Source organism: Grus americana, chromosome 4 (assembly GCF_028858705.1).
Source record: "Grus americana isolate bGruAme1 chromosome 4, bGruAme1.mat, whole genome shotgun sequence".
In the NCBI taxonomy this organism is placed as follows: Eukaryota; Metazoa; Chordata; class Aves; order Gruiformes; family Gruidae; genus Grus; species Grus americana.
The window spans coordinates 70982009-71001622 of record NC_072855.1 but is presented as its reverse complement, the minus strand read 5'-3'; the positions used below and the strand labels follow the sequence as shown (position 1 = coordinate 71001622).

The 19614-nt window shown below is 38.2% G+C and overlaps 1 long non-coding RNA gene across 2 annotated transcripts in view; it reads right to left on the bottom strand.

Moving 5' to 3' along the window:
- Window positions 1-76: 76 nt before the first annotated feature.
- The window catches only part of LOC129206125 (uncharacterized), a 34364-nt gene continuing 14826 nt past the window's right edge, over window positions 77-19614 (bottom strand). For both annotated transcript variants that reach the window (XR_008577006.1, XR_008577007.1), the window contains exons 3-8: window positions 14064-14260; window positions 11197-11256; window positions 9233-9496; window positions 7350-7453; window positions 1639-1770; window positions 77-158 (exon numbers count right to left, since the gene is read on the bottom strand). This is a non-coding gene — a long non-coding RNA (uncharacterized LOC129206125). The remainder of the gene's footprint in view (window positions 159-1638; window positions 1771-7349; window positions 7454-9232; window positions 9497-11196; window positions 11257-14063; window positions 14261-19614) is intronic.

Genomic DNA, 19614 nt, shown 5'->3' with positions numbered 1-19614 from the left:
CACAGCAAATCTTGAATTAAAGTGTTTCTCAGGTTTTGTGGAAGTAGATTTTTTTTTTTTTTGACATTTTAAAGTACCTCTCATCTATGGTACCTTGTTGTCTTGTGAGGTAAGGTCATTTTCGCTTCTTCAGCCACACCTTGTACAAGACCTCATTCCTATACAGAGCAGCAACATTTTAATGGCATCTTGGAAACCAGATAAATAAAAGTAAATAGAAACAAAATAGAAAAAAATATACATGTATTCTCTTTCTTAATCTCTACTTTCTCTATGGTCAATCTAGTTTCTCAGCATTCATACCTTAATGGGACTTTAAGAGAGTTAAAAGACTGAAAGAAGTTAAAAGACAATCACCTATAACTATACCAAAGCACATCTCAATGTATGCACATATCAATATAGATATTTTTAGCTCATACGGCTCTAATTAAATTAAAAACAATTTTTATCAGCATAAATTTTGGAGATTGCTGATTCTGTTTCTGACCTGAATAAATACATTAATTTTAAATTTTACCATCAAAGCAATTCCTAGTAGAATAATTGCAATATAGCATGCAAATTACCCTGAGAACCCAACCAATATAAATGAGAATTACAGAGAATAAATGCTTTATAATCTCACAAAGAGTGTGTCCATGATCACAGCAACTTAAAGTTATACCTTCCTTTTTTACTTTTGCTTATATATTTATATTTAATAGCAAAGCGTAAGTAAATCCTAAAAGGAAACAAACGCATAGTACACAAAATCTTAATGGGTTATGAATGACAAATCTATCCCCATAGAGTTCACACTAACAGCGTAATACTGAAGTTATTGAGCACTTTGAAGCCTCACAAAGCTAGCAGAGAGCGTTCATGGTTAGCATCCCTTAGGAACTATAAAATGGAAGTCAGTTCTTCCAGCGTATACCTTCACACTAAGCGCCAAATTCAAATATATGCTGTGAAGCTCACACACATTCAGGATGCCAGCACAGAGTTCTGCACAAGGTAAATCTTGCTTAGCGATTCAAAATAAAAGTTTAAACAAGATATTTAAGTGCTCCCCACCCCAGGTGCTGATCTTCGCAAAGGATTAACGCATCACCGCTGATACTGAAAGTACTGCTGCAGTACTGACTTAGCAAGCTCGCTAATGACGCAGAAAAGCTACACTTGCCAAAACTTGTATAGGATACTGATTTCAAGATGTCTAACGTGGATATATAGAGTCTGACAGGCAAACGTGAGCCTATTCTGCTTATGTTCTAAGTAAACCAGATACCAGCCTTCTTGAAACCAAAAATTATTAGCCTCAGCACGACACTGAACTAATAAATTGAAACTTGAAGCCAGATGTAACTTTTGAACATCTTAACAGGAAGCTTTTTTTTTGTAAGCTGTCCCTATTCCAAATGCTCCTCTCACTATTTATTTGGAGAAAAGAGCTTGGATCTAGATTTGTAAATTAGCTTCCAGTAATTCAAGGGAAGACATCTTAATCTCGATCTTGTCAGTTGGTCTCAGTTCTTAAGGCAGAAACACAGTCCTTTCCATTTCCTTATTTCAGCTCTACCTTGCTCACAGAAACCTATAAACATATTATATCATAATTAATTATTCAATCTTGGCTCTAGGGCCAAAGCATACCTCAAAAAACTCGTTTTCTCTATCAATCAACATAGAAGTCAGAATCAGAGCAGGTCTGAAGGAAGTAAAGCTTAATCCTCTTCCGAGTCATAGTAGTCAGCTGAAACTTGGTCTTAAGGCTCCTAAGTCATTCTGAAAAATATTTATTATATATTTTCTATATATTTATCAACATATATAACACACAAATTAAAAGCTCACAAGACGGGCTATATCCAGGCAAACCTGAATGTAGCATAGATATCTATATATTTTGTAAGGTTTTTCTTCCGCTACGATAACAAATACAGTAAATGTTCTGAGCTCCCTAGTGGGAGTTGTGCTCAGATGATAAATTATTTTCACTGGGGCAATTATGAATTGAACACCTGTTGTTTCACCCATCATATTATGATTTACTTGAGAGAACATGAAAACAGCTTGTGCGCTTCGGTACACAGACCACCCCTGCTTGAAAAGAAGGGAGGAAAAAAAAAAAAAAGCCTTATTCCTCTGAAGATCTTCACATTTCAAATATGCACAAAAGCAAGACAGAGTAACGAATGGATATTTGTTCTAGGAAACCGTTTCAAACACAAAAGTATATTGCAGTTATTTAACTTAATGTATTATTGCTACATCGACAGGAGCGTACGATCCAACTCAACATCCCTAACCAATTTTTCTACAGGTATTTTAGACTTGGTCCTGAATTCATAATTACCTGGCTAAGCCTCCTGAAGCCGCCCATAAAACTCCATTTAGGTTTAAGACTAGAGGATCCGGCTGCTTATCCGAGGCAGCTGATTAGAAGATGAACGGCACCTACTGCATCGGTGGAAAGGAACAATGAAAGCTGGATGCCAGGGTTTTCCAGCATGGCTGTGGACTGCAAGCACCGTAAATAGTGCCAGATACCGTAGAGTGCTATACAAGCACAATTCATTCCTAGATGTTGTCAGTAATTGTATATTCACTGCACATGTCGACACAAGACTGACATGTAATGGTAGTAGTACCTTTACTTATTAAAAAAAAATAAAATCTGTATTCTGAGTGAATTTTCCATTAGTGAACTACACAGATTAAATCACTGATACCGCAGTTATCTACATGAGCGTTTGATTGAAAACACAGGTATTCCTTTGCAGTCCATGGGACTGCACATCGGTAAAGAACAAAATGAACCTAAGTATTGACAAGTTTGCATCTTTTTATTACTTTCTTTTTTTTTTTAAAAAATCTCTCTTTAGGACTTTAAAAAATAGTACCATAAAAAAGGGGGGGGAAAAAGTAAGAAAAAAATACATTTTCGTCTTGCTTTAATGTCACACAGGATCAATATAAACCAGCTAGATCCATCTTCAGCCTTGAAAAAGTAAAAGTATAAACTGAATTCCACGAAAACTCAGACTGTTCTTCTTTTGTGAATTTCAAGATGTTTCTCATCCCCAGCTAGCTTTCTTTTTTTCCTGTTTTCATTGAAAGTAATTTCATCACATCTGAGTTTTTCTCCTTGCCTAATTTTGATTCATATGGTAAATTCTTTTGTTTTTCACAAATACTTCTGGTGTTTTAGATATGAATTCCCTCCAGGGAAAGGACTACTGTCAGGTGGTTGTCATTTGTTCTGAGACGCATTCTTGATGCGATGTCCTTCAAAGTAGATTCAAGAACATAAATTGATTCGTGTTCATTAACATGCATATTGTCATTTGTCATCTGTTTTGTTATCATAACTAAAAAGCCCCCCTTTTTATGGTAGTTTTTCTTTTAGTTTAATATTTATTCTTTAGTTGTTCTTTCTCCAGTTCAGAAATACTATAATGTGTAACTTTCTTAGTGATATGTGTATTAAGTTTATGAAGTTCTTTGCATTTTATCCTCTGATAATCAGGAGCCAATATCAATTAACTTTCTAAAATTTTATCTAACTATTCCTTCATTCTTACTATTTAGAAAGACAGACTAAATCTTTGGGGAAGTTTTCTTTTCTGTTCTGTTTTTTAAGATCTTAATTTTGCACATAAATTTATTGATTCACCATTTTATTCAGTATAAGTAATACAGCATTTTTCTACTTAAACAGTGATATAAAATAGATATTATCTTTTAACTGTATTAATTAATATGACTAATTAAATGATTTGATTATCTCAACAGAGACTAACTCCATAGCTGATAGTCCCATATCCTGGTATTCTCAGGAAGGTCTGGCCTTGATAAACAATCAGCAATACAAATGAAGGTACATAAAGCTGGAGGTTTTACCTCCTTCCTTCTAGATGCCTCTAGAAGGGGTATCTTCTAGGGGCCCTTTAAGCCCAAAGTCCGTACAAGTCCTTCATTTTAAGGCCTCTTCTGTTCTCGTAGGATAGAGAGAGATTTCAAGTTATTACATATATGAAATACTATTCTTATATTTCAACTTTTTTTCTTTAAATCCAAAAGATTTGGAGCACTTCCCAACAGGACAAGTCTCCCAGGTGTTCTCTGGATGAAAAACATATTTGTGACATCTTGAACTGTGTATTTATCTAGAGATTAAAATAATAAATTGGCAAAAACCAGGTGTTTATAATCTTACCTGTTTTCTGTGTTCAGACAGCTAAAGAGCATGTGTAAATATAACTGCCCTCCTATTCAGCGAGCATTCCTTTTTTTCCTGCGATGCACTTTCACTTTGCCAACCTCCTCATTAAAATCCTCGTAGGATATGATTTCTGAGTCACACATCATCAATGTTCAGAACAAAGCGTTGTAGCATAAAACTCAGGAATACGGTTCAAAATAAGGCTTGACATTTTGAAAACTAGCGTTGTAATAGGGTTTTTTTTAAAAAAAACAATGACTTAATCATCAAAAGGGAAACATTTTCTAGGATTCAGAGAACCTGACTCAGTTTTCATGATGTAAATGTAAGGTTGGAAACGGGAAAGTCTAGTGATGCCAGCAGAATAACAGCACTGTAAAAATCAGTCTGAGATCGAAACGTTCCTCAAAGCTGTGCTTATTTTCATACCTTCTAAGAACCTCTTAGCATTGCAACCATAAGACTGTTTTCAAGTTCCTCACAGGGAAGGCAATATGGAGATGCAGTTAATAGCAAGAAATGCTCAGGCAGAACTGGATAACAGCAAAAAAAAAAAAAAAGTGAAGATTTGCTCTCATTGAAATCTGTCCTTTCTTACGTGACTTCCTACTCATTTCTGCCTCTAGAATGTTTATGCTTTTCTGTTGGTTTGTTTGTACAGTGTTTCTCTAATGGAGATGAATAAAGTAGCAAGAGGTTAATGAAAATGATGTGAACTATTAAAATTACATTTTAGTGAGAGTAATCTAGTGTAACACAGAAATATAATTCATGAATTATTTTCTTCAATGCTACATATATGAAGACAATATTAAACTGTTAAAGATAGCAATAACCTTTTTTATTTATTATTACCCATATGAGAAATTGTTTAATAGGTCAGGCAAATTAAAAAAAAAAAAAAAAGGTGATTTCTCCCAAGAATGCTTTTGCATTTGAGCAGTGTCCCAGTCCACCCAACATAGCCATTTCCTAAATTACATTAACTGTCAAGCTTTATCATAACTAATTAATAAAAAAGAACACCACAAAATAATTCTGAAAAATAGAAAATATAAGTTCTTATTCTTTCTGACGTAGGCAATTGTTACATATCTAGAATAATTTTAAGATATTTTGAAATTATATTTAAAGTATAAATAATTGTCTATTTCTACAGCTTAGCTGAATGATATTTCAAATCAAGTTTAAATATCCTCCAAGAAAAGATTTTGGCATAAATAAGCTACTTTTTTCATTCCTACCAAAATCACCAAGTAGAAAGACGTTAACCATTAGAAAAATTACTTAAAAACTTGCAGAAAAGAGGGACATTATTCATATTGATCATCATGCAACTACACCATTAATTTTAGGTATTCTTAAAAGTGACAGCATTCAACTTTGCAGAGACATAACGTGGCCGTTAAATCTCAAAGCAGGAAAACCATCACCAGAAGTTCTTTCAAAAATAAAGCCTATCCTGGAAAAAAAGAAATGCACCCACCTGTCTGAGCTATATAAATATTAATAGTTACCAGGAAAACTTTTTTCCCCCAAATCAGATTCTCTTTACATTATTTTCTTTGCTATTACTTAAAATGCTAATGAGGTAAGGTAAGCAGCACCATCTGCATTCCATGTATAGGGTGATGAAATAGCCTCATCTCAGTCACTAACAAGACTTTTTATGTTAAAGTTGCTGAATCTTTCGAAGCAGATTGAATCATTATTCTTTTAAACTCCAGATGGCTACCTTCCCATTAAGGTATTTTTCTTTATCACTCTATTATGCTACAGCATGTACTGGCAGATAATGACTATTTACCCTTTTTTTTTTTTTTTTTCCAACTTACCTTTGTATGATTTCAACTGGTTTTGCTGATAAAAAATCTAAATCAATGTCATCTGCATGAATAGTTACTATAATGGTTATTCTCTCTAATGTAATCCAATGAAAGAAGGAAACTAATCATAAAGACTTTCTTAAAGGGATAACCCCCCACCCCAAAAGTCAAGATATTATTTGCCATGCAAAAAATAGCATAGTTATCCTTCTGATATCTGTTTTCTCTTCCTAACACAACTGTTGACCTAATGCAAAGTTTTATTTTGTTTTCCTTGTGGTTCAAGGGGCCAAAGAAAAAGCGATGCCTGTCTTATCAAGTTAGGTATTATTCCAGACCAGGAGCAAAGACAACCACAACCAGCATGCAAATCATACTGTTTTAGAGGAAGACCACCTTAGCCACCAATGCCCACCTCCCACAATGTCCTTCTATGCTCCCTAACAAAAATCCACCTGTCAGTGTGCTGTTATAGCTTCTTTCAACCATAAGGCAAAGGGATTATACGGCACTTTCTGGGGAAAAAATTAAAAAAAAAAATTTTTTAAACAAATTACAGAAGAACATCTTGCAATACTATGTAATAGCACCACCTGGTGACTTCAGTCTTGACAATAGGGAGAAAACAGCAATCTACATTTTCAGCTGCAGAGATACAGATATCTCTTGTTCAACTGCTAATCTCGGCGATCTTTATTTTAACTAAAGTAGCTAATCTTCACTTGTGTAAATTGGTTCCAAACATAAACAAGGTTGTAATATTGTAAAAAGCAGACTACAAGAGTTCAAAATAAAAGGTATGTGCTTGTCTCCAAAAACCTTCTACATGCATGCACCTAGGGACAGCAAGACCTTTAGGAAAAAATGGATACTTATGCTTAATGCTATGACATTTTCCCCACTTGATCTTTGAAAAGAATTCAAGTGATTTATCTGACATAAATTAAGTGCACTAAACAGAAGATCAGTAAATAAAAATATAGCAAGGCAAGAACCAAGTTTCCCCTATTCCCTGGTGCTCCTTCAAATGCCTAAAACTCTGGGATATGTCCTTGTAATGACTTAACTGGCAATCTGCATGAAGAATTTTAAGAAGGCTCAAACGAGAGGAAGAATTGATTTAGTGCAGAAGAGCTTGGCCTTGTGTCCAAAGAAATGGGATGTTACAGGTTAAGTTCAGCAAGACGTGCAGCTTTAAAACGTCGTTATTGTCACTTATTTGTATAGCACCTTCATAGCCAAGTCAAAGACCAGGACATATTGTGCTAGACTAGCACAAACCATTAGTAAGAGACAATCCTTTTCCAAATTACCTTATTAAGTAGGGCAATCATAGATTTAAAATCCAGGCACACATACAGCTCCCATCTCATACAGATATACAGCATCAAAATGTATTTGCAACGCTCTGTTTCTCCTAAAAAAATAAAATTTGAACTAGGCTTTACAAGACAGAAACGTTGAAAATAAATGACTGCAATTAGTAAGAGGGAACTATTCACTACATAAATTCTGTGCTACGCAGAATAGAAAAGCAGAATTTCAGAATGACCTTGAACCTTTATCTGCCAAAAACCACACAAAATATGTTTGAAAGTACAAATAATATTGGAAACTACAAAGTGATATATGAAAGTACAAAATGATGTATGAAAATACCATCAAGACAATGTCTGGTTCAGACCGTGTCTGGTTCAGTCAGCAGAAACATTCATTTTTCTTTACATTAAGTAACAAATATATAGGACAGAACATACTTTCTCATTAGAAGAATTCAGAACTTAATTTTTAACAAGATTTGAAAGTTTACAGAAGGCAAGCTTTTGGTCCAAGGCAAGTTCTCTTTAAAACATTGGGTTAAAAAAAAAAAAAATAGATGATAAAAATCATCTGTGAGCAGCTTTTACATTATCAGCCACGATGTTTTTACAAAACAACAATGCTTATAGCAGTAAAACCCAAGGACAGGAATAGGAATACTGAACAAGGAAACTATATTCAGATTTTTGGAAAAGAATAAAATATTGGTAGCCATCTGTGGCTTTGTCAAAGACTAATTCTATGAGTTAGTAATAGCTAAAAAGTCAGATCTGTGATAGCATAGATTTCTGAGGTTTACAAAGAAGAATTATCTTGCATGACATATTTTCTTTGATTCGTAAATTTCTGGAATCTTGAACACCCTGTATAGGGGTGGAAGAGGCCAAAGTCTGTTGGTTTTGGTGTTTTGTTTGTTAAACTTAGGACTTTGATTTTGAGCACAGAGCAATAGAGAGCTCATGAAAATAGAGAAACTGTAGAAAAAATTCTGAGAATGGAATGAAGGTTTTTATACCAACCTATATATTTTATATGAATTTAGGAAATATTTATTATTGTTTTAGATATCCTAAAGTGTATTCGACTTCGGCTCTAGAAGAATGCAGGTTGCTTGTCAGGCCTGTGACATTTTGGCCAGCCTGACGCGGATGTCTTGGACACCCCAGGGCATCTACAATGTCACTCACTACACATCTGTGCTCAGGCAACAGAATCCCACCCTAACACGTAGCTGTACTTGACCTAAGGAACCTTTCATCCCCACGTTCTTGTAAGTCACATTTGCTGAGACTGCACAGCAACAGCAAAATGAACGTATCGGTTGCAGTAGCCTGTCGTGTTTCCATTACTGGGAACAGATCATCATCTGGGTAGGCTATCATTGCTCCAGCGAACTCGGTGAAACTTTGACGACAATATATATGTACCACTAAAAATCTGTCAGGGTTGTCTACTGATTTATTATTTACTCTCTACAGAAATAAGAACTGGGAAATGATGACATCTCTCAGCTTGTATGATTCTAACATTCGAAAAAAGGGAGCCACTTTCAGGCACGATCTCATGGTACGCTGTGTGGCAGGGCTTTAAGCACCACAGGAAAATCTCTCAGCTTGGAAACAACAGTTGGGAAACTATCAGATGAACACTAACAGCAGGAGAGACTGGTATTTAAGATATATTAATGCTTAAAGATGTCTTAATCTAGAACAACTGTTGTCACAGTAGCGAGAATCAGGAACATAATGTGGCAACCCTGAAAATAGAGGTAACCTACAAAGCTTGTACTGTGACCTATTTTCACAGACAAATATGAGAAGCAGCAGCTACTGTCAATTAGATCCATGGTGCAACCATATAATTAATACTCACATACCTGAACTGCACCTTATACCCTCTGATGTGAAAACACAAGGAAAGACCCATTGAGAGAAGACAGCGTTGGGATCCTCTATGAAATTCCTTATTCACCACAGAGCGCACTGCTGAGAATCCTCTGCTGCTGAAGGCAGGGTTTATTAGCTTTGGCCCACAGCTATGTGAGCTTTGGAGCAGAGATGTCTTTTTGTAGATCTCTTTCTGTGTCACACTGAACAACAGGCCAGTTTGGGAGTCATTATCATATCCGAAGTTTCTGATTCTGCAGATAAAATATTTAAAAATAAAACACAAAGTTATGGATAGTAATATGAATAATAGTGCAACTGGTATGACTAGATCAAAGCAAAAGGCAGCAACTACTGCTCTTTCCTTTAATGAAATGCATGAAATGATGAAAAGCTGCCCAAGGCTGCCTACCTACCATGGACTACAGACCCAGAGTTCTTGTAGTGACACCTGAACAGTCAACGGATTTTACACAGGGACAAGGATGCTCCATGACGAAAATCTCGCCTTTGTCTTATGTGGACTTTGCCCAGTTCCAGGGTACAACTAATGCAAGTAGTATATCTTTTCTGTAGAAATTTTTTTTATTTTTTTTTTTTTAATTTTTTTTTTTAGGAAAGAGGATTGTCTTGATTTAATTGAATGCTACTGATGAAATCAGGGAGATTTAACCCTGCTGGATTTCTTGTCAGCTCAGATCACTTCATGAGTGTCTCAAAGGCAGGTACGTGGGGTTCTGGTCTCCTGCTGTAGAACCGACAGCCTTGGCCTGCATCATCTCCCTGTGCTGTGGGACTTACACTGCACCTCCGAGGGGCTCAGCTCAGGATCTCACCCTCTTTGCTTTAAAAGACTGCTAGGGTCAAGGATCGATGGCAAGAGTGGAAGAGTCTGTGAACGCATTTTTTTCATTTTCCCCTTAAGAGGCAAAATTACTTGTCTCAAGTGATTTGCCGTTAAAAAAATTCCAGCTCTTATTTATTTCCGTCAAATGAAAATACCCAGGCTAAATAAGTGCAAAGGACCTATAGTATAAATAGCTTTATCAAGCAAACTGGAAATTAAGAGTCCTCTTCAAGGAAACACAAACACATTTCAAGTTCATAAATACTTGCTCATTGCAGAATATTAATTTATCCCAAGAACGAACCTAGAGTACTTTTGGTCAAGATTACTTCCTTTCCAGAAATAGGGGGGGTTTATTGTGCTAGGTAGAATTGTGATTCTGATCTGTAATTGTACTTTCACTTTGTGATTCTAAGCTACATTTTAATATTTTTTTTCAAAGTTCACGAGAAAAACAGAAACCTATTACATCTTCTTTACCTTCTGAGTATATCTGTGCTTCTTATTTAATATTTTCACAGAATTGCATTCTGAGGTTTTGCTGTGGGGTTTATTTTTTTTTTTAACTAACTCAGAATATACATCGATTGGGACCTGAAAATCTTAAGATTGCTCAGGTGAATCACACAACATTTTCTATATAGTTGACAACTTATATTTTACCTTGAGACAGTATTTCAGAAATAAGCAAGGTCTTGAAGACTTCAAAATATTCCAATGCATCCCTGGTTTATTCCAGACTACTTTTTCTCATTATGGAAAAATAATTGTTGATTTCCAGTTTTATTTTGTCTAGCGTCATCTCCCAAAAAGCAGACCATCTATGGATCTTGTTAACTCTTCTCTTACCCTACCCCTCATCTCTTGACTCTCAGAAACTTCGTAAAGAAGTTTCCGTCCACAAGGACATCAACATTTGTAATTACTGATCAAGACTAAACATAACTCTTTGCAATACTAAACAGATCTAAACACTTTGGACAGGCACTAAGGCTTCCCACACCCCCATCACCCCGGCTTTTTTTTTTTTTTATAGTTCTCTTTAATTTTGCAATCTGATCTCAAAACTGTGGTGGTTGTCCATGAACTCTTTAGTAATTGTCTTACCTGTCATGTACGATGAAGTATCTTTGCTGTCTTCCATTTGACATGCCCCTGTTTGTACTCCTAAAGATTATGTTCAGTTAGCTACATCTTATTTCATAAAATGCATATAATGCATATCATGATTACACACATATATACACATAAACACATGATGCCCTAAATCACTTTCATTTTATAACTGTTCATATCACACAAAAATGACTACTTATATTTTTTTTTTTTTTGAGATATATGACTTTGTATTTGGACATATTATTTGTTTGGGTCTACATTACCAAAGAATATAGTTCAGCTGGTACATACTTATTTTTGTTTATTGTCGCACCAATTTCAATGTGATGAATTACAATTACATATAATTGTTTTTATATATTATATAAATCAGTGTGGAAGATACTGGATTTAATGGGACTAAGAATAGACTGTTGAGGGATCTAACTGGAAACACATCGTTGGAGGAAGATTTCCTGTTATAATACCTATGAAAAATCCACTTTATGGAGGTAAATTGATATTCTACAGTAGTAATTTTTAAATCAAAAATGGCATGCAAGACTAACTCAAATCTCAAATGATTTGCAGAAGTCAACGTCAACATTTGCGTCTGTCAACTTACAATCTCACCAAAAACACTAACAAATGTGTTAAGCAGGAATCACCTCTCCGAACTGTGATAGATATTAATCACACTAATTTCCTTTACTTATTACATCTAAAAAGGGTATATCTGTAATACTATCCAACAAGTCAAGCTAACTGTTCAATCTTTATCAAGTTGATCACATTGAAGCTTTTCTAGTGTATATCAGCACAACAGTGCTTTTGGTCGGTCCTCTGGCATTTTCCTCAGTGTTTCAAGTTTTGATAGACATCTAAATGATGCTCAATGGTTTTAATCCACTTGGGAACAGTTTGCCTAATCCCAAAGATTTAAAATGATAACATTAAATTGTTTAAACTCCTTTCAAGTTACTAATGGAATACAGTGGATACAGAACTTGGATTTCAAATCTACAGCAGTTCTTTGCAAGTAGCCTTATGCGTGAAGAAAAAGCCAATGATCTTAATGAGGTTCAGCCAGTACATGAATCGGCCTGTTACACTTATTGCACATCATCTGTTTAGGATTTTTCTCTTTTCATCTTACTTTTATTTTCCTACTACACTACTATTTCCTACATATTTTTTTTCTTTGTTGATTTGGGAAATACTGAATTTCACATTATCAAAGTTCAACAATATTCAAATATTTTCATACAATATTTCATTCTATATTTTATTTCAGTTCTATATGTTAAAGAGAAAACCACAATTTTTTATGTCATAAACAGCAACACAAGTTCTAGCCCATAAATTGAAACAAGTCCAAACTGAACTTTAAAAGCTTTCAAAAAAACCCAAGCAAACCAAGACACTTTTTTAACAGCCAATTTCCATTTTGCATATATTTATACTCCCTGATTCAAGCTGAGATTGGAAGCAAAAGTGCTGAAATATCACAACGAAGCTTATGCTTGTAGCTGTTCCAGCATGACCTGGAACAGTAGGTACCAACGATTTTGGGAGAGAGCCTATTCTCATGAAATTAGTTCAAGCCAGTTCTCAACATTTAGTAAACTCATGAAGTGTATATAAATGTATTTCTATTTTTCTGAGCATGTATCTGAAGCACATCTTTTCAAGTTTTTATACTCCCAAGATTTAGAGGCCTCCTGCCCCTAGGGCAATTGGAAAGAAGTGCGCAGATGGACAGAGATTTTCGTAACTTTTTTTCTCCTGGTGCTTCGTCTTCAGTCCATCAGAATGGGGCATTCCCACCTGCAGCGCAAACTGGGCGTGCAGCCCTCACGGGGAGGAGTATTTAGGAAGCATAATTAATCTTTCTTCTTTTGTTTCCTAATAAAAGCTGTTATCCTAACAATTATTTGGAGCTGTGAATACCCAACTAACCCAACCCAGTTCTAACAGCAAACTCACAACCACAGGGGAGGAGGAGGTGGGGGGGGGAAGGAAAAACAAAGAAAAACCCCCATCTACAACCAGTACAGAATGAAGCATCTCCGGCTATCGTCATAAGTATTTTGGGAGTATCTTCAATGACAGTTTTCCTCTCTTCTTCATATCCACTATTACTAAAATAGCAAATCTCTAAGGCACGAGATGCAAGAGCAGATGCTCTTGCAGTAGCCTGGAAATAGACTGCTTCTCAAAACTCAGCCCAACTGGAAGTTGCTCTAAATCTAGTAACATGGTAAAATACTTTTCCACTCCGATCTTGTCATTTCACACCATCTGAATTAGCTTAAATTAGCTCATGACAGTGGAAAAAATTACATTCTCATGATCATTCAGGCCGAGATTATCCCCATTTGGGACTCTCCGTTGACCACAATTCTTAATCACATGGAATCTTGTTAACATTTATCCCAGTGTTAGCTGTCTTCCCTGAAAGCATGAAGAGTAGATAGTAAGAGTGGCCTAAGTGCAGCATGCTCAAGGCAGCCTAAGGAGCACAATTTAGACAGAGCAACCCTTAAAGGCTAAGCTGAGAACAATCAGGAAGAAAGACTAGAAAAAAATGTGCCGAAAGAGTGTAAGTGACTATCAGGTCACCAAATGTTTTTTCAGAGTAGCTGAGAGCTTGCTGCTGACTATCCTCCCAGTTTCACTGACAATATTCCACTTTTCCAGGATTTGGGGTAGGGATCAGCGGAAGGCAGGGAGGGGGGAGGGAGCAGAGGGGAGGTAATCTTTCAGATTATTTGCTTTGAGATAGCTAAGATTTTTTTCTAAATGGAGAAGTTATTGAGAAATAGGGTAAAGGTGTGATTTTGGATTGCATTCAGTATTCCTTACTGCCTTCCTACCTAAATGCTCTTAAATTGCACGTGGTGCATTTGCATGGTGCGTGACTTGGAGACGTGGCTGGAGCAATTCCGAGGAGGAAGGGAGAAGGATCACGCTTTGACCCATGGGGCGCCGGGACACAGCTGTACCACACCCCGCTCTGCTGCGGACCTCCCTCCGGGCACAGCTTCATCTGGGAGCATGTTGCAAAAATGTTCTAAACAACAAAAGCCAGAAATACTATTTGGTGTGAAAGAAGAAGTGTTCACCAAAAAAGCGCATAAAGAATAGTTATTGCAAAACGTATTTACTCAATAGGACAAAACTTGCAGAATTATGAAGTTTCATAAAACAAGCAACTAGGAAAAAATGCTAAATTGCCAAGCTCTCGGCATACGACTAAATTAATATCTTGAATGTAATGGACAAACTCATTCACTAAAACTTTAATAACTCAGAAAATAAACACGCGACAGGCAAACATACAGCACAGAATCAAATGCACAATGTCGCACGCTGTAATACACTCATCAAGTAACATCTATGAGTTTGTAAGACACAGGAAAGGAAAAGCAAGACGATTATTGAGTATTCAGAGCACTACCTGCCAGATAAAACCAAAATAAACTTGCTTTGGGGGCCATCTCTAAATTAATGAAGGGAGATTTTACTTCAACATAAATAAATAAATATTAAAATCTAGTTTCTTCCCCAAACCCATCTGCCATGTAATCAGATTCTGTGGTCATCACACACAGATTCTGTAAAATCAAAGTACAGATGGTGGTTTATTACAAAATAACATAGGAGGCTTAGAATAGATGATACATTTGGTCATTTTTGCACATAAACTCTCTGATTAAGTATGAAAAATGCGAACATTTGTTTATCTTGGAAAAACTGCTATTACTTGTCAAGCATGACCAATTAGGTATTTCTAAACTGTTCACCATATAATTAAGAAAAACAGCCATCTGTAAAGTCAGAAGTTTGCATCTCTGTTTTTTGTGTGTTTGGTTTGTGGTTGTTTCCCCCCATCCCCTATTATAAATGTAATTTCTCTAGTCTGATTTGCTCATGAATGAGTAACAGAAAAAGCCCAGAGAATGCCGATTGCAACAGGTCTATGGAAACTTCCTTAATTTTTCCTTCCTTCCCCCCTTTTAAAGACAGATGTTAGCTGGAAATAAGGAAAGAAAATAAGATGGCTTCTAAGAAATATTTATATTTTTCATCCTCTGCTGCACTTAAGGGATGCACAAGACCTAGACAACAACAAGGAAAAAACAAAAAGAAAGCTTCTTATATTTTTCACTGTTGCTTGACTGCTTGAGTTTCAAAATTGAGAAAAAACCCCATCATTTACTTCTAAATTCTGTATGGTTAAGGCAAAACTTAGCCATACAAACATAGCAAGCAAGACTAACTGCAGTTTAAGTTGATGTAACAGTGTCTCTAAAATGCAGGCGGGATCAATAACAAGACATTGTAGACCTTTTTAACACAGCATTAGAATTAAGGTGTTGGCTAGGGATGCGCTCTCTGACTGCAGTTACACCAACTCAGAAATTCTCTTAAGGAACTTATGAAAAAAAAAAAACCAAACAACTGGTATCTGAAGATGTAATAGGCATTGACATGAAAAAAACCCCAACCCTGAAACGAAGTCTGAATGCTCCAGCACCACCCTGTATAACCAGAGCATTCTCATGAGCATTCTTTTTGAAGCAGTTAAGAGGACAGCTTTGATTAGAAGATAAGAGGCTAGAAGAGAAGAATCTCCATAGTTTTAAAGGGAGTTAGTAAGGCCATATTACTGGACATACAATCACAAAATCATAATTTAGTTTGGAAGGGACCTCTAGACATCATATAAGTCATCTCCTTACGCCAAGGTTGCTCAGGTTGCTCCAGGCCATAACCACACAATTTCCAGGTATTTCCAAGGATGGAGATTCAACAACTTGAGCAACCTGTTCCTGCGTTTGTGTGGTGGGTTGAGCCTGGCTGGGGGCCAGGTGCCCACCAGAGCCGCTCTATCACTCCCCTCTTCAGTAAGGCAGGGAGGGGAGAAAGGAGGATGGAAAAAAAAAACAACCCCAAACTCGTGGGTCGAGATAAAGGCAGTTTAATGTAGCTAAAGCAAAAAAGCCGCGCGCGGAAGCAAAGCAAAAAGCAAAAGATTATTCTCTACTTCCCATCAGCAGGCGATGTTCGGCCACTTCCTGGGAAGTAGGGCTTCAGTATGCGTACCCCTTACTCCGGAAGACAAACATTGTAAAAAAAAAACAACGAATGCCCCCGCCCTGTTCCTCCCCCTATTCTCAGTTTCTTATTGCTGAGCAGACGTCATATGGTATGGAATATCTCTTTGGTCAGTTTGGGTCAGCTGTCCTAGCTGTGTCCCCTCCCAAGATCTTGCCCACCCCCAGCGTGCTGCTGGGGAAAAAGAAATGTTGGAAAGACAGCCTTGATGTGTGCTGGCACTACTCAGTAGTAGCCAAAACACTGGTGTGTTATCAACAGTTTGCTAGCTACCAATACACAGCACAGCACCATGAGGGCTGCTGTGGGGAGAATTAACTCCATCTCAGCTAGACCCAATACAATCTCCACCCCTTATTCCATACCATTTGTGTCATGCTCATGCTCCACACACTTTAATACATATATGTATATATTTTATAACCGTTTCATTGTATTTAGTTCTTATTAACTATAATCTCCAGTCCTTTAATAGATGGATGTTACTCTTCCGTTCCATGAGCTTCCTCTGCTCCTCCAGATGTTCATGAACCGACTATGACTTGGGCCCAATCTGTCAGGATGGCTGTTCAGGTTCAGTTGTTGGGCACCAACACCGGCTTGCTTCGGGCTGTTGTTGCATTCATCTGGCTCCTTGTGAAACTTGCTCTTCGTTGGTTTGGGTCATTCCTTCTACATTACTTCCTAAAACGTACAACTCACATTACAGATTATTTTACCCCAAGGTTAAATCTCCTTGAGGCACACACCGGGTCTCCCCATCCTTCCGCATTACCCACCAAGTACACCCAGGTCCCTGAGCGAAGACAATCCCAGAAATGGGTTTGCCTTTTCCCATGGGAGGAGCAATCCACACCGCCTTCCCCAGCCACTTTCCCATGTGTACTACAGGGACCTTGTCTCCTCCCACAGTATGTAGGGGTTTCGTTTGGGCAGGACCAGGACGGTTAGCAGATCCTCTGGTATTAATCAGCCAAGTGGCTTCTGCTAAATTTGTATCCCAGTGCTTCCATGCCCCATTACCTAATGCCCTCAACATAGTCTTTAACAGTCCATTATATCTCTCGATCTTTCCAGAGGCTTGTGGGTGATAGGGGATGTGATACACCCACTCAATACCATGTTTCTTTGCCCATGAGCTTATGACGTTATTTCGAAAATGAGTTCCATTGTCTGATTCAATCCTTTCTGGGGTACCATGTCGCCATAAAATTTGTCTTTCAAGGCCTAGGATGGTGTTTCGGGCAGTGGCATGGTTTACAGGAAATGTCTCTAGCCAACCAGTAGTTGCTTCCACCATGGTGAGTATGTAGCGCTTGCCTTGGCGTGTTCGTGGCAGTGGCCCAATATAGTCAATCTGCCAGGCCTCACCGTATCGAAAACCCAGCCACCGCCCTCTATTCCAGGGAGATTTTACTCGTGTCGCTCGCTTGATCGCAGCACATATTTCACATTCATGAGTGACTTGTGTGATGGCCTCCATGGTCAGGTCCACCCCTCGATCACGAGCCCATCTGTATGTTGCATCTCTCCCTAGATGTCCTGATGTTTCGTGGGCCCATCGAGCTACAAATAGCTCACCCTTACGCTCCCAGTCCAGGTCCACTTGAGCTACTTCAATTTTGGCAGCCTTGTCTACCTGTTCATTGTTTTGATGTTCTTCAGTGGCACAGCTTTTGGGTACGTGAGCATCTACATGACGTACCTTCACAGCCATGTTTTCTACTCGGGCAGCAATGTCCTGCCACAATGCAGCAGCCCAGATGGGTTTACCCCTGCGCTGCCAACTGGTCTTCTTCCACTGCTGTAGCCACCCCCATAGGGCATTTGCCACCATCCAGGAGTCAGTATAGAGATAGAGTACTGGCCACTTTTCTCGTTCAGCAATCTTTAGGGCTAGCTGAATGGCTTTCACTTCTGCGAACTGACTTGACTCACCTTCTCCTTCAGTGGCCTCAACGACTTGTCGTGTGGGACTCCATACAGCAGCTTTCCACTTCCGATGGTTTCCTACAACACGACAGGATCCATCAGTAAATAGAGCATAACGCCTTTCATCTTCTGGTAACTCATTATATGGTGGTGCCTCTTGGGCACGAGCTACCTCCTCAGGCAGTGCTCCAAAATCTCTACCTTCTGGCCAGTCCATAATCTCTTCCAGGATTCCTGGGTGATTGGGTTTCCCTAGTCGAGCTCGCTGCGTGATTAGTGCTACCCACTTACTCCACGTAGCGCTGGTTGCATGATGTGTAGAGGGCATGTTTCCTTTGAACATCCAATGTAGCACAGGCAATCGCGGTGCCAAGAGGAGAGATGCTTCTGTACCAACAACTTCTGAAGCAGCTCGAATCCCTTCATAGGCTGCTAGGATCTCTTTTTCAGTTGGGGTGTAGTGGGCTTCTGATCCTCGATACCCCCGGCTCCAAAACCCTAATGGTCGACCTCGGGTTTCTCCTGCTGTTTTTTGCCAGAGGCTCCAGGTAAGGCCGTGCTCCCCAGCTGCAGTGTAGAGTACATTTTGTACAGTTGGTCCTGTTCGGACAGGCCCAAGAGCTACAGCACGAGCTATTTCCTGTTTGATATGCTCAAAGGCTTGTTGTTGCTCAAGGCCCCATTCAAAATAGTTCTTTTTCCGGGTTACTCGATAGAGAGGGCTCACAAGCTGACTATAACCTGGAATATGCATTCTCCAGAACCCCACAAGGCCCAAGAAGGCTTGTGTCTCCTTCTTGTTAGCTGGTGGAGACATAGCTGCTATCTTGTTGACCACATCCATAGGCACATGACGGCGTCCATCCTGCCATTTTATTCCCAAGAACTGGATTTCTTGTGCAGGTCCCTTGACCTTACTTTTCTTTATGGCAAAACCAGCTTTCAGAAGAATCTGAATTATTCTTTCTCCCTTCTTGAATACTTCTTCTGCCTTATTACCCCACACAATGATGTCATCGATGTATTGTAGATGTTCTGGGGCACCACCCTTTTCCAGTGCAGTTTGGATTAGTCCATGACAAATAGTAGGACTATGCTTCCACCCCTGGGGCAATCGATTCCAGGTGTATTGGACACCTCTCCAAGTGAAAGCAAACTGTGGCCTGCATTCGGCTGCCAAAGGAATTGAGAAGAATGCATTGGCGATGTCAATTGTAGCATACCACTTGGCTGCTTTTGACTCCAGTTCATATTGGAGCTCTAACATGTCTGGTACAGCAGCACTCAGTGGTGGTGTCACTTCATTCAGGCCACGATAGTCCACTGTTAACCTCCACCCTCCATCAGACTTTTGCACTGGCCATATGGGACTAT